The sequence below is a fragment of the Phyllobates terribilis genome, unplaced genomic scaffold (genome assembly GCF_046119375.1).
Source record: "Phyllobates terribilis strain yellow unplaced genomic scaffold, ASM4611937v1 Scaffold_47__1_contigs__length_9908305, whole genome shotgun sequence".
In the NCBI taxonomy this organism is placed as follows: Eukaryota; Metazoa; Chordata; class Amphibia; order Anura; family Dendrobatidae; genus Phyllobates; species Phyllobates terribilis.
In genome coordinates, this window is record NW_027362807.1 from 2722376 (window position 1) to 2732130 (window position 9755).

Sequence of the window (9755 nt, forward strand, 5' to 3'; positions counted from 1 at the left end):
AATATCTTCTCCCTGTACAGCACTGACAGCCTGTATAGCACAGGAATGGTGCTTCATTCCTGTACTATACAGGCGATCAGAATAAAAAAAGTGAAAGTCCCATAGTGGGACAAAGTATAAAAATAAAAAAGTGTCAGAAAGTGGAAAAAAAAAAAAAAAATTGTACAAATAGAAAAAAGAATCCACCAAAAATAAAAATATAATGTACCCATCAATAAATATTATTATGAAAAAACAAAACAATAAAAGTACACATATTTGGTATCGCCGCGTCTGGAACGACCTGACCTATAAAACTGTCCCACTAGTTAACCCCTTTAGTGAACATGGTAAAAAAAAACGAAGCAAAAGACAATGCTTTATCATCATACCGCCAAACAAAAAATGGAATAACACGCAATCAAAAAGACGAATATAAATAAAAATGGTACCGCTGAAAACGTCATCTTGTCCCGCAAAAAACAAGCCACCATACAGCTCCATCAGCCGAAAAATAAAAAGTTATAGCTCTCAGAATAAAGCGATGCAAAAAATAATTTTTTCTATAAAATAGCTTTTATTGTGTAAAAGCGCCAAAACATAGAAAAAGGATATAAATGTGGTACCGCTGTAAACATAGTAACCTGAAGAATAACGCTGCCTTATCAGTTTTACCACACGCAGAACAGCATAAAAAAAAGGAAAATAAAAACAATTCCTGAATTGTTGATTTTTGTTTGTTCTGACTCCCAAAAATCGGAATAGAAAGCGATCAAAAAATGTCACGTGCCTGAAAATGGCACCAATAAAAATGTCAACTCAACCCGCAAAAAACAAGCCATCACATGACTCCGTCGGCCAAAATATGGAAAAATTATAGCTCTCAAAATATGGCGATGCAAAAACTAGATTTTACAAAAAAATGCGTCTTTTAGTGTGTGACAGCTGGCAATCATAAAAACCTGATATGATTCTGGTATCGCTGTAATCGCACCGACCAAAGAATAAAGTCATCACTTATAAAGCACGAGGAACGGCGTAAAAAATAAACTCTCGGGTTAGGTTTAAGGTTGTGCTAGGGTTAGGGTTGGGGTTACTGTTGGGTTAGGGTTAGGGTTGGGGTTGGGCTAGGGTTAGAGTTAGGGTTGGGCTAGGGTTAGGGTTGGGCTAGGGGTTAGTGTTGGGCTAGGGGTTAGGGTTGGGGTTGGGCTAGGGTTAGGGTTGGGCTAGGGTTAAGTTAGGATTGGGCTAGGCTTAGGTTAGGGTTGGTTTAGGGTTAGGGTTGGGCTAAGGTTGGGCTAGGGTTAGGGTTGGGATTTTTTTCAAAAGTAAAAAAAAAGATGACGATATGGCGACTAGTGTTGAGCGGAAGTGCTCGCTACTTGTGTTTGCATCGGGTGCTCGAGTATGCACTGAGTATCGCGGGTGCTTGAGTGACATGCTCGAGTCTCCGTCCCATATGCTTCGTGGCCAAAAAAACCTTGCGGGATTGCCTGCCATGCACGAGCGATCCCCGGGTGTCTAATAACCGTGAAACATGCGGGCGGGAACTCGAGCATGTCACTCGAGCACACGCGATACATGGTGCATACCTGAGTACCCGATGCAAACTCAGGTAGCGAGCACTTGCGCTCAAGACTAATGACAACTTATTCAATATGATGACCTAATGTTATCAAATTCTGTGTCGTACCTCTGGGTTCAAAATGTTCACTATACCCCTTGATAAAATCCTTGAGGGGTGTAGTTTCCAAAATCGGGTCACTTGTGGTGTGTTTCCACTATTTAGGCACATCAGGGGCTCTCGAAACGAGACATGGTGTCCGCTCTCGATTCCAGACAATTTTGCGTTCAAAAAGTCACACAGTGCTCCATCCCTTCTGAACTCTGCCGTGAGCCCAAACACTATTTTCCCCACATATGGGGTATTGGCATACTCAGGATAAATTGCACAAAAGTTTTAGGTGTCCATATTCTCCTCTTACCCTTGTGAAAATAAAAAAATTGGGGCTAAAACATAATTTTTGTGGAAAAAGTTTGATTTTTTTATTTCCACGGCTCCATGTTATAAACTTCTGTGAAGCACTTGGAGGTTCAGGGTGCTCACCACACATCTAAATAAGTTCCCTGAGGGGTCTAGTTTCCAAAATGGTGTCACTTGTGGGGGGTTTCCACTGTTTAGGCACATCAGGGGCTCTCCAAACGCAACATGGCGTCCACTAATTATTCAAGCAAACTTTACAATCAAAAAGTCAAATGGCGTTCCTTCCCTTCCGAACCCTGCCGTGTGCCCAAGCAGTGGTTTTCTCCCACATATGGGGTATCTTCTTACTCTGCAGAAATTGCACAACAAACTGCATGGTGCAATTTCTCCTGTTACCCTTATGAAAATGCAAAATTGGGGGCTGAAAAAAATTTTTGTGGGAAAAATGTGAAAATTTTATTTTTACGGCTAAATGTTATAAACTTCTGTGAAGCACCTGGGGGTTCAAGGTGCTCACCACACATCTAGATAAGTTCCCTAAGGGGTCTAGTTTCCAAAATGGTGTCACTTGTGGGGGGTTTCCACTGTTTAGGCACATCAGGGGCTCTCCAAACGCAACATGGCATCCACTAATTATTCAAGCAAATTTTACATTCAAAAAGTGAAATGGCGCTCCTTCCCTTCCGAGCCCTGCCGTGTGCCCAAACAGTGTTTTTTCCCCACATATGGGGTATCTGTGTGCTCAGGGGAAATTGCACAACAAATTTTGGGGTCCATTTTTCCTGTTACCCCTGCAAAAATTAAAAAAAATGGGTCTAAAGTAACATTTTTGTGAAAAAAGTTAAATGTTAATTCCACATTCCAAAAAATCCTGTGAAACACCTGAAGGGTTAATAAAGTTCTTGAATGTGGTTTTGAGCACCTTGAGCGATGCAGTTTTTAGAATGGTGTCACTTTTGGGTATTTTCTGTCATAAAGGCCCCTCAAAGTCACTTCAAATGTGAGGTGGTCCCTAAAAAAATGGTTTTGTAAATTTTGTTGGAAAAATGAGAAATTGCTGGTCAACTTTTAACCCTTATAGCTCCCTAATAAGAAAAAATTTGGTTCCAAATTTGTGCTGATGTAAAGTAGACATGTGGGAAATGTTATTTATTAACTTTTTTGTGTGACATACAGTACAGACCTTCTCATTTAATGATTTTTCTGTATTTTCTTGACTTTGAAAATTGTTCTTTCACACTGAAGGCATCAAAACTATGAATTAACACATGTGGAATTATATACTTAACAAAAAAGTGTGAAACAACTGAAAATATGTCTTATACTCTTGGTTCTTCAAAGTAGCCACCTTTTGTATTATGGCAAGAAAAAAGCTAACAGTCTATTCAGTAGGACTATCAGCTGTGTATCCACCAGTTCTTCTGCACAACACAACTGATGGTCCCAACCCCATTTATAAGGCAAGAAATCCCACTTATTAAACCTGACAGGGCACACCTGTGAAGTGAAAACCATTTCCGGTGACTACCTCTTGAAGCTCATCAAGAGAATGCCAAGAGTGTGCAAAGCAGTCATCAAAGCAAAAGGTGGCTACTTTGCAGAACCTAGAATATAAGACATATTTTCAGTTGTTTCACACTTTTTTGTTAAGTATATAATTCCACATGTGTTAATTCATAGTTTTGATGCCTTCAGTGTGAATGTACAATTTTCAAAGTCATGAAAATACAGAAAAATCTTTAAATGAGAAGGTGTGTCCAAACTTTTGTTATGTACTGTATCTCTCTGATTTAAGGGCATAAAAATTCAAATTTAAAAATTTCTAAATTTTCGCCAAATTTCAGCTTTTTTCACAAATAAATGTGTAACATACCTGGTGGCGTCCTTGCATAGTGGTCCATCTCCCACTGTGCAAGAGCGCGCACTTGATCTCCAGTCCAGAATGTCTCTCTGGCTTCCCTCCATGCTGTCTGTTTGTGTCTGTTTCTGCTGCTTAAGGGCGGCGCCCGATCACTTCCTGCTTTTTGTACCTGGTGTGGGTCACACCCCTTGTGCGTCCTCAGCCTATTGCTGTCTGTCACCTGGTATATAACCCAGCTGCTCCAATCAATCCCTGCCTGAGCATTGTGTTTCATTCAGTGTGTTCTTGCACTCTGAAGGTGCCAGGTCCCGTTCTGTGTTCTCTTGTCTGCCTATCCTGGAGGCTGTATTTCCAGGCCTGTCTGAACACGCTCCTAGCCTGTTCCTCCTGCCTTCTAGGGGCTGATTACCTAGACCCGCTCCTGTATCTTGTCTGTCCTGTCTGAACACGCTCCTAGCCTGTTCCTCCCGCCTTCTAGGGGCCGATTACCTAGACCCGCTCCTGTATCTTGTCTGTTCTGTCTGAACACGCTCCTTGCCTGTTCGTCCCGCTTCTCTGGGGGCCGTATTCCCAGACCCGCTCCTGTATTCCGCTGCAGTGTCGGTCTCCTCCGTACACTCAGTTCCAGTCTGAACTCTCTCCTATCTTTTACCTGTTTTGCCTCTATGTCCGTTCCCTTCCTTTTTCTGCAGAGTCTGAACTCGTACCTAACTCCTGCTTGTTGTCTCTGTACTCCCGTTTGTGAGTTTGTGGTCCACTCGCTACTTCACTGCAAGTACCCTGTGGGTATCTGGCTCTGCCTTTCCCTTCCTGTCTGTTCCGTGTGAACAGAGCCCTGTCCCCCCTGCTCTGCCTTGCTCACCGCTCCGGCGGTTCTAGCCTGCTCTGACTCCTTTGCTCACCGCTCCGGCGGTTCTAGCCGCTCTGACTCCTTTGCTCACTGCTCCGGCAGTCTCGCTCCGCTCTGAATCCCTTGCTCACTGATCCGGCAGTCTCGCTCCGCTCCGACTCCCTTGCTCACTGCTCCGGCAGTCTCGCTCCGCTCTGACTCCCTTGCTCACTGCTCTGGCAGTCTCGCTCCATTCTGACTCCTTTGCTCACTGCTCCGGCAGTCTCGCTCCGCTCTGACTCCTTTGCTCACTGCTCCGGCAGTCTCGCTCCGCTCTGACTCCTTTGCTCACTGCTCCGGCAGTCTCGCTCCGCTCTGACTCCTTTGCTCACTGCTCCGGCAGTCTCGCTCCGTTCTGACTCCTTTGCTCACTGCTCCGGCAGTCTCGCTCCGCTCTGACTCCTTTGCTCACTGCCCCGGCAGTCTCGCTCTGCTCTGACCTCTTGCTCACTGCTCCAGGCGGCCTTGTCCTGCTCTACTCTTGCTCACCGCTCCAGGCGGCCTCATCCTGCCCTGCTCTCGCTCACCTCTCTGGGCGGCCTCACTCTGCTGTGTTTGTCCGCCACATCTGTGGTTCTGTTCCTGAGTCCCAGTGTGTACTGGGTCCTATCCCGCCTGTGTTCCTACCTGCTAGTGCCTCCCTGTCTGCACTCTAGCTGTGCTTGTCTGTACCCCTCTGCCTGCATTGTTCCTGAGTCCCAGTGTGTACTGGGTCCTATCCCGCCTGTGTTCCTACCTGCTAGTGCCTCCCTGTCTGCACTCTAGCTGTGCTTGCCTGTACCCCCCTGCCTGCATACCTGCCTGCCTGCATACCAGTCGTGCCTGCCTATACCCACCAGTCTGTGCGCCAGCCTAACCAGTCTGTTCCTGTATTCCCCTGTGTGGGTCAACAGCCGTGTCCGGGGTCTGTACTGGAGTAGCACCTGGTCCCTCTGCTCGGTTCCTCCTTGGTGCACTGGCGTCGTATGCCGTCGTGCGACCCTGGTCGGATCGGGTGAATACCTAGTTACGCCCCTCCAGGCATTCACTCTCCGGCACGGTCCAGTGGAATCACTCGCACACGCCGCTCAGCCCGGGCGTGTGCATTACAGCATGCTCAGGCCATGGTTCCCGTTGAGCCCCACGGCCTTCGCTCTCTGAGACTTTTTCCAGTGAATACATGCATTAAAAATAAATAATTTTTTTTTCCCCTTAGCTGAGTTCCAGGCGAATTACGCACCTGTCCAGATGGATCTATCAGCTCTCGTTCCTGCGGATCCGCCACGTTACTATGGGGATCCAAAACAGAGTCGCGCATTTGTGGAGCAATGCATGCTGCACTTCAAGTTCTACCCTCTATGTTTTCCCACAGATCGGGCTAAGGTGGGATTCATGATGTCTTACTTAGCGGGTGATGCCTTGAATTGGATCACCCCCCTATGGGACGCACAGGATCCTATCGTCCTGGACATAATGGCCTTCCTGGTGGCCTTTCTAATGGTCTTCGATGATCCTAACCCGGAGGCTCCTGCTGAAGCTTCACTTCCCAATATCCCGGAGCAGCCCCGATGGGTAATGTGTGTGGGTAGCGCAATAGTCCTCCAGCCCAATGAGACTACTGCCCACCCAGAATCCTCACAGGGTGACTACGCTCTCCGGAATACTTCTCCCAACCTCAAGAGGCAGTCCAGACGTGCTAGACATAGAGGCAAGCCGTCACGCCAGGGTCTGTCCTCCCTGAGACCTCCTGACCCCAACCTTGAAGTCCCTACTGAAGCTTCATCTCCCTGTATCCCGGAGAAGCCCCAACGGGTAATGTGCGTGGGTAGTGCACCAGTTCTCCTGCCCAAAGAGACTGCTGCCCACCCAGAATCCACACCGGAGGACCCCCTGTTGCCTCCTGAATCCCCCGGAATACCACTTGATGACAATTGGAGAGAGACTTCCCTATACTCTGCACCTGATACCTCGCCCGCTTCGTCCAGTGAGTCCGACCTAGTGTTCTCCGAAGCAGAGGTTACCCCCGAGTCTCTACACCCCTCCGATCAGGCGGAGGATCTCCAGTTGTCTCCTGAACCCTTCGGGGTGCTACCTGGTAGCGAATGGACAGACACTTTCCTATACTCGGTACCTGATACCTCGGCTGCTTCATCCAGTGAGTCCGATCTAGTGTACTCCGAAGCAGAGGTTACCCATGAGTCTCTTCACCCCTCCGACCTGGCGGAGGACCTCCAGTTGTCTCCTGAGCCCTTCGGGGTGCTACCTGGTAGCGAAAGGACAGAGACTCTCCTATACTCTGTACCTGATACCTCGCTCGCTTCGTCCAGTGAGTCCAACCTAGTGTACTCCGAAGCAGAGGTTACTCCCGAGTCTCTACACCCCTCCGACCAGGCAGAGGACCTCCAGTTGTCTCCAGAACCCTTCGGGGTGCCACCTGGTGGTGAATGGACAGAGACTTTCCTATATCCTGGATCTGATACCTCGCTCGCTTCGCCTAGTGAGTCTAACCTAGTGTACTCCGAAGCAGAGGTTATTCACGAGTCTCTACACCCCTCTGACCAGGCGGAGGACCTCCAGTTGTTTCCAGAACCCTTCGGGGTGCCACCTGGTGGTGAATGGACAGAGACCTTCCTATACTCGGTACCCGATACCTCGCCTGCCTCATTCAGTGAGTCCGACCTAGTGTACTCTGAAGCAGATGTTTTCTCCAAGCCTCTGCACCCTTCTGACCCGGCGGAGGACCTCCAGTTGTTTCCTGAATCCTCTGGGGTACCACCAGATAACAAGGAGACAGTGAATTTTCCTCATCCTGTAACTGATAACCCGTCTATTTCTTCCTGTGAGTTTGACAAGATGTACCTCGAAGCAGAGATTACCCTCAAGTCTCTGCTCCCCTCCAACCCGGTGGAGAACTTCCAGTTGTCTCCTGTACCCTCTGGGGTGCCACCTGAAAATATGTGGAGAGAGACTTCCTTGTGTGCTGTTCCTGGTGCTCCATCCGTTTTGTCTGTTGCTGAGGATGGCTGGATGGGAGGTAGCATCCTAGCTACCCAGAGGAGACCAGTTTTTCCGGTGGACAGTGGAAGTGATCTCCTTGAAGTGAAGGATTGGCCCTCGAATTCCCTGCGGAACATTCTGGCAGGCCTGAAGAAGAGGGGGCGTAAGGAAGGGGGTACTGTAACATACCTGGCGGCGTCCTTGCATAGTGGTCCATCTCCCACTGTGCAAGAGCGCGCACTTGATCTCCAGTCCAGAATGTCTCTCTGGCTTCCCTCCATGCTGTCTGTTTGTGTCTGTTTCTGCTGCTTAAGGGCGGCGCCCGATCACTTCCTGCTTTTTGTACCTGCTGTGGGTCACACCCCTTGTGCGTCCTCAGCCTATTGCTGTCTGTCACCTGGTATATAACCCAGCTGCTCCAATCAATCCCTGCCTGAGCATTGTGTTTCATTCAGTGTGTTCTTGCACTCTGAAGGTGCCAGGTCCCGTTCTGTGTTCTCTTGTCTGCCTCTCCTGGAGGCTGTATTTCCAGGCCTGTCTGAACACGCTCCTAGCCTGTTCCTCCCGCCTTCTAGGGGCCGATTACCTAGACCCGCTCCTGTATCTTGTCTGTTCTGTCTGAACACGCTCCTTGCCTGTTCGTCCTGCTTCTCTGGGGGCCGTATTCCCAGACCCGCTCCTGTATTCCGCTGCAGTGTCGGTCTCCTCCGTACACTCAGTTCCAGTCTGAACTCTCTCCTATCCTTTACCTGTTTTGCCTCTATGTCCGTTCCCTTCCTTTTTCTGCAGAGTCTGAACTCGTACCTAACTCCTGCTTGTTGTCTCTGTACTCCCATTTGTGAGTTTGTGGTCCACTCGCTACTTCACTGCAAGTACCCTGTGGGTATCTGACTCTGCCTTTCCCTTCCTGTCTGTTCCGTGTGAACAGAGCCCTGTCCCCCCTGCTCTGCCTTGCTCACTGCTCCGGCGGTTCTAGCCTGCTCTGACTCCTTTGCTCACCGCTCTGGCGGTTCTAGCCGCTCTGACTCCTTTGCTCACTGCTCCTGCAGTCTCTCTCCGCTCTGACTCCCTTGCTCACTGCTCCGGCAGTCTCGCTCTGCTCTGACTCCCTTGCTCACTGCTCCGGCAGTCTCGCTCCGCTCTGACTCCCTTGCTCACTGCTCCGGCAGTCTCGCTCCGCTCTGACTCCTTTGCTCACTGCTCCGGCAGTCTCGCTCCGCTCTGACTCCTTTGCTCATTGCTCCGGCAGTCTCGCTCCGCTCTGACTCCTTTGCTCACTGCTCCGGCAGTCTCGCTCCGCTCTGACTCCGTTGCTCACTGCTCCGGCAGTCTCGCTCCGCTCTGACTCCTTTGCTCACTGCTCCGGCAGTCTCGCTCCGCTCTGACTCCTTTGCTCACTGCTCCGGCAGTCTCGCTCCGCTCTGACTCCTTTGCTCACTGCTCCGGCAGTGTCGCTCCGCTCTGACTCCGTTGCTCACTGCTCCGGCAGTCTCGCTCCGCTCTGACTCCTTTGCTCACTGCTCCGGCAGTCTCGCTCCGCTCTGACTCCGTTGCTCACTGCTCCGGCAGTCTCGCTCCGCTCTGACTCCTTTGCTCACTGCTCCGGCAGTCTCGCTCCGCTCTGACTCCTTTGCTCACTGCTCCGGCAGTCTCGCTCCGCTCTGACTCCTTTGCTCACTGCTCCGGCAGTGTCGCTCCGCTCTGACTCCGTTGCTCACTGCTCCGGCAGTCTCGCTCCGCTCTGACTCTTTTGCTCACTGCTCCGGCAGTCTCGCTCCGCTCTGACTCCTTTGCTCACTGCTCCGGCAGTCTCGCTCCGCTCTGATTCCTTTGCTCACTGCCCCGGCAGTCTCGCTCTGCTCTGACCTCTTGCTCACTGCTTCAGGCGGCCTTGTCCTGCTCTACTCTTGCTCACCGCTCCAGGCGGCCTCGTCCTGCCCTGCTCTCGCTCACCTCTCTGGGCGGCCTCACTCTGCTGTGTTTGTCCGCCACATCTGTGGTTCTGTTCCTGAGTCCCAGTGTGTACTGGGTCATATCCCACCTGTGTTCCTACCTGCTAGTGCCTC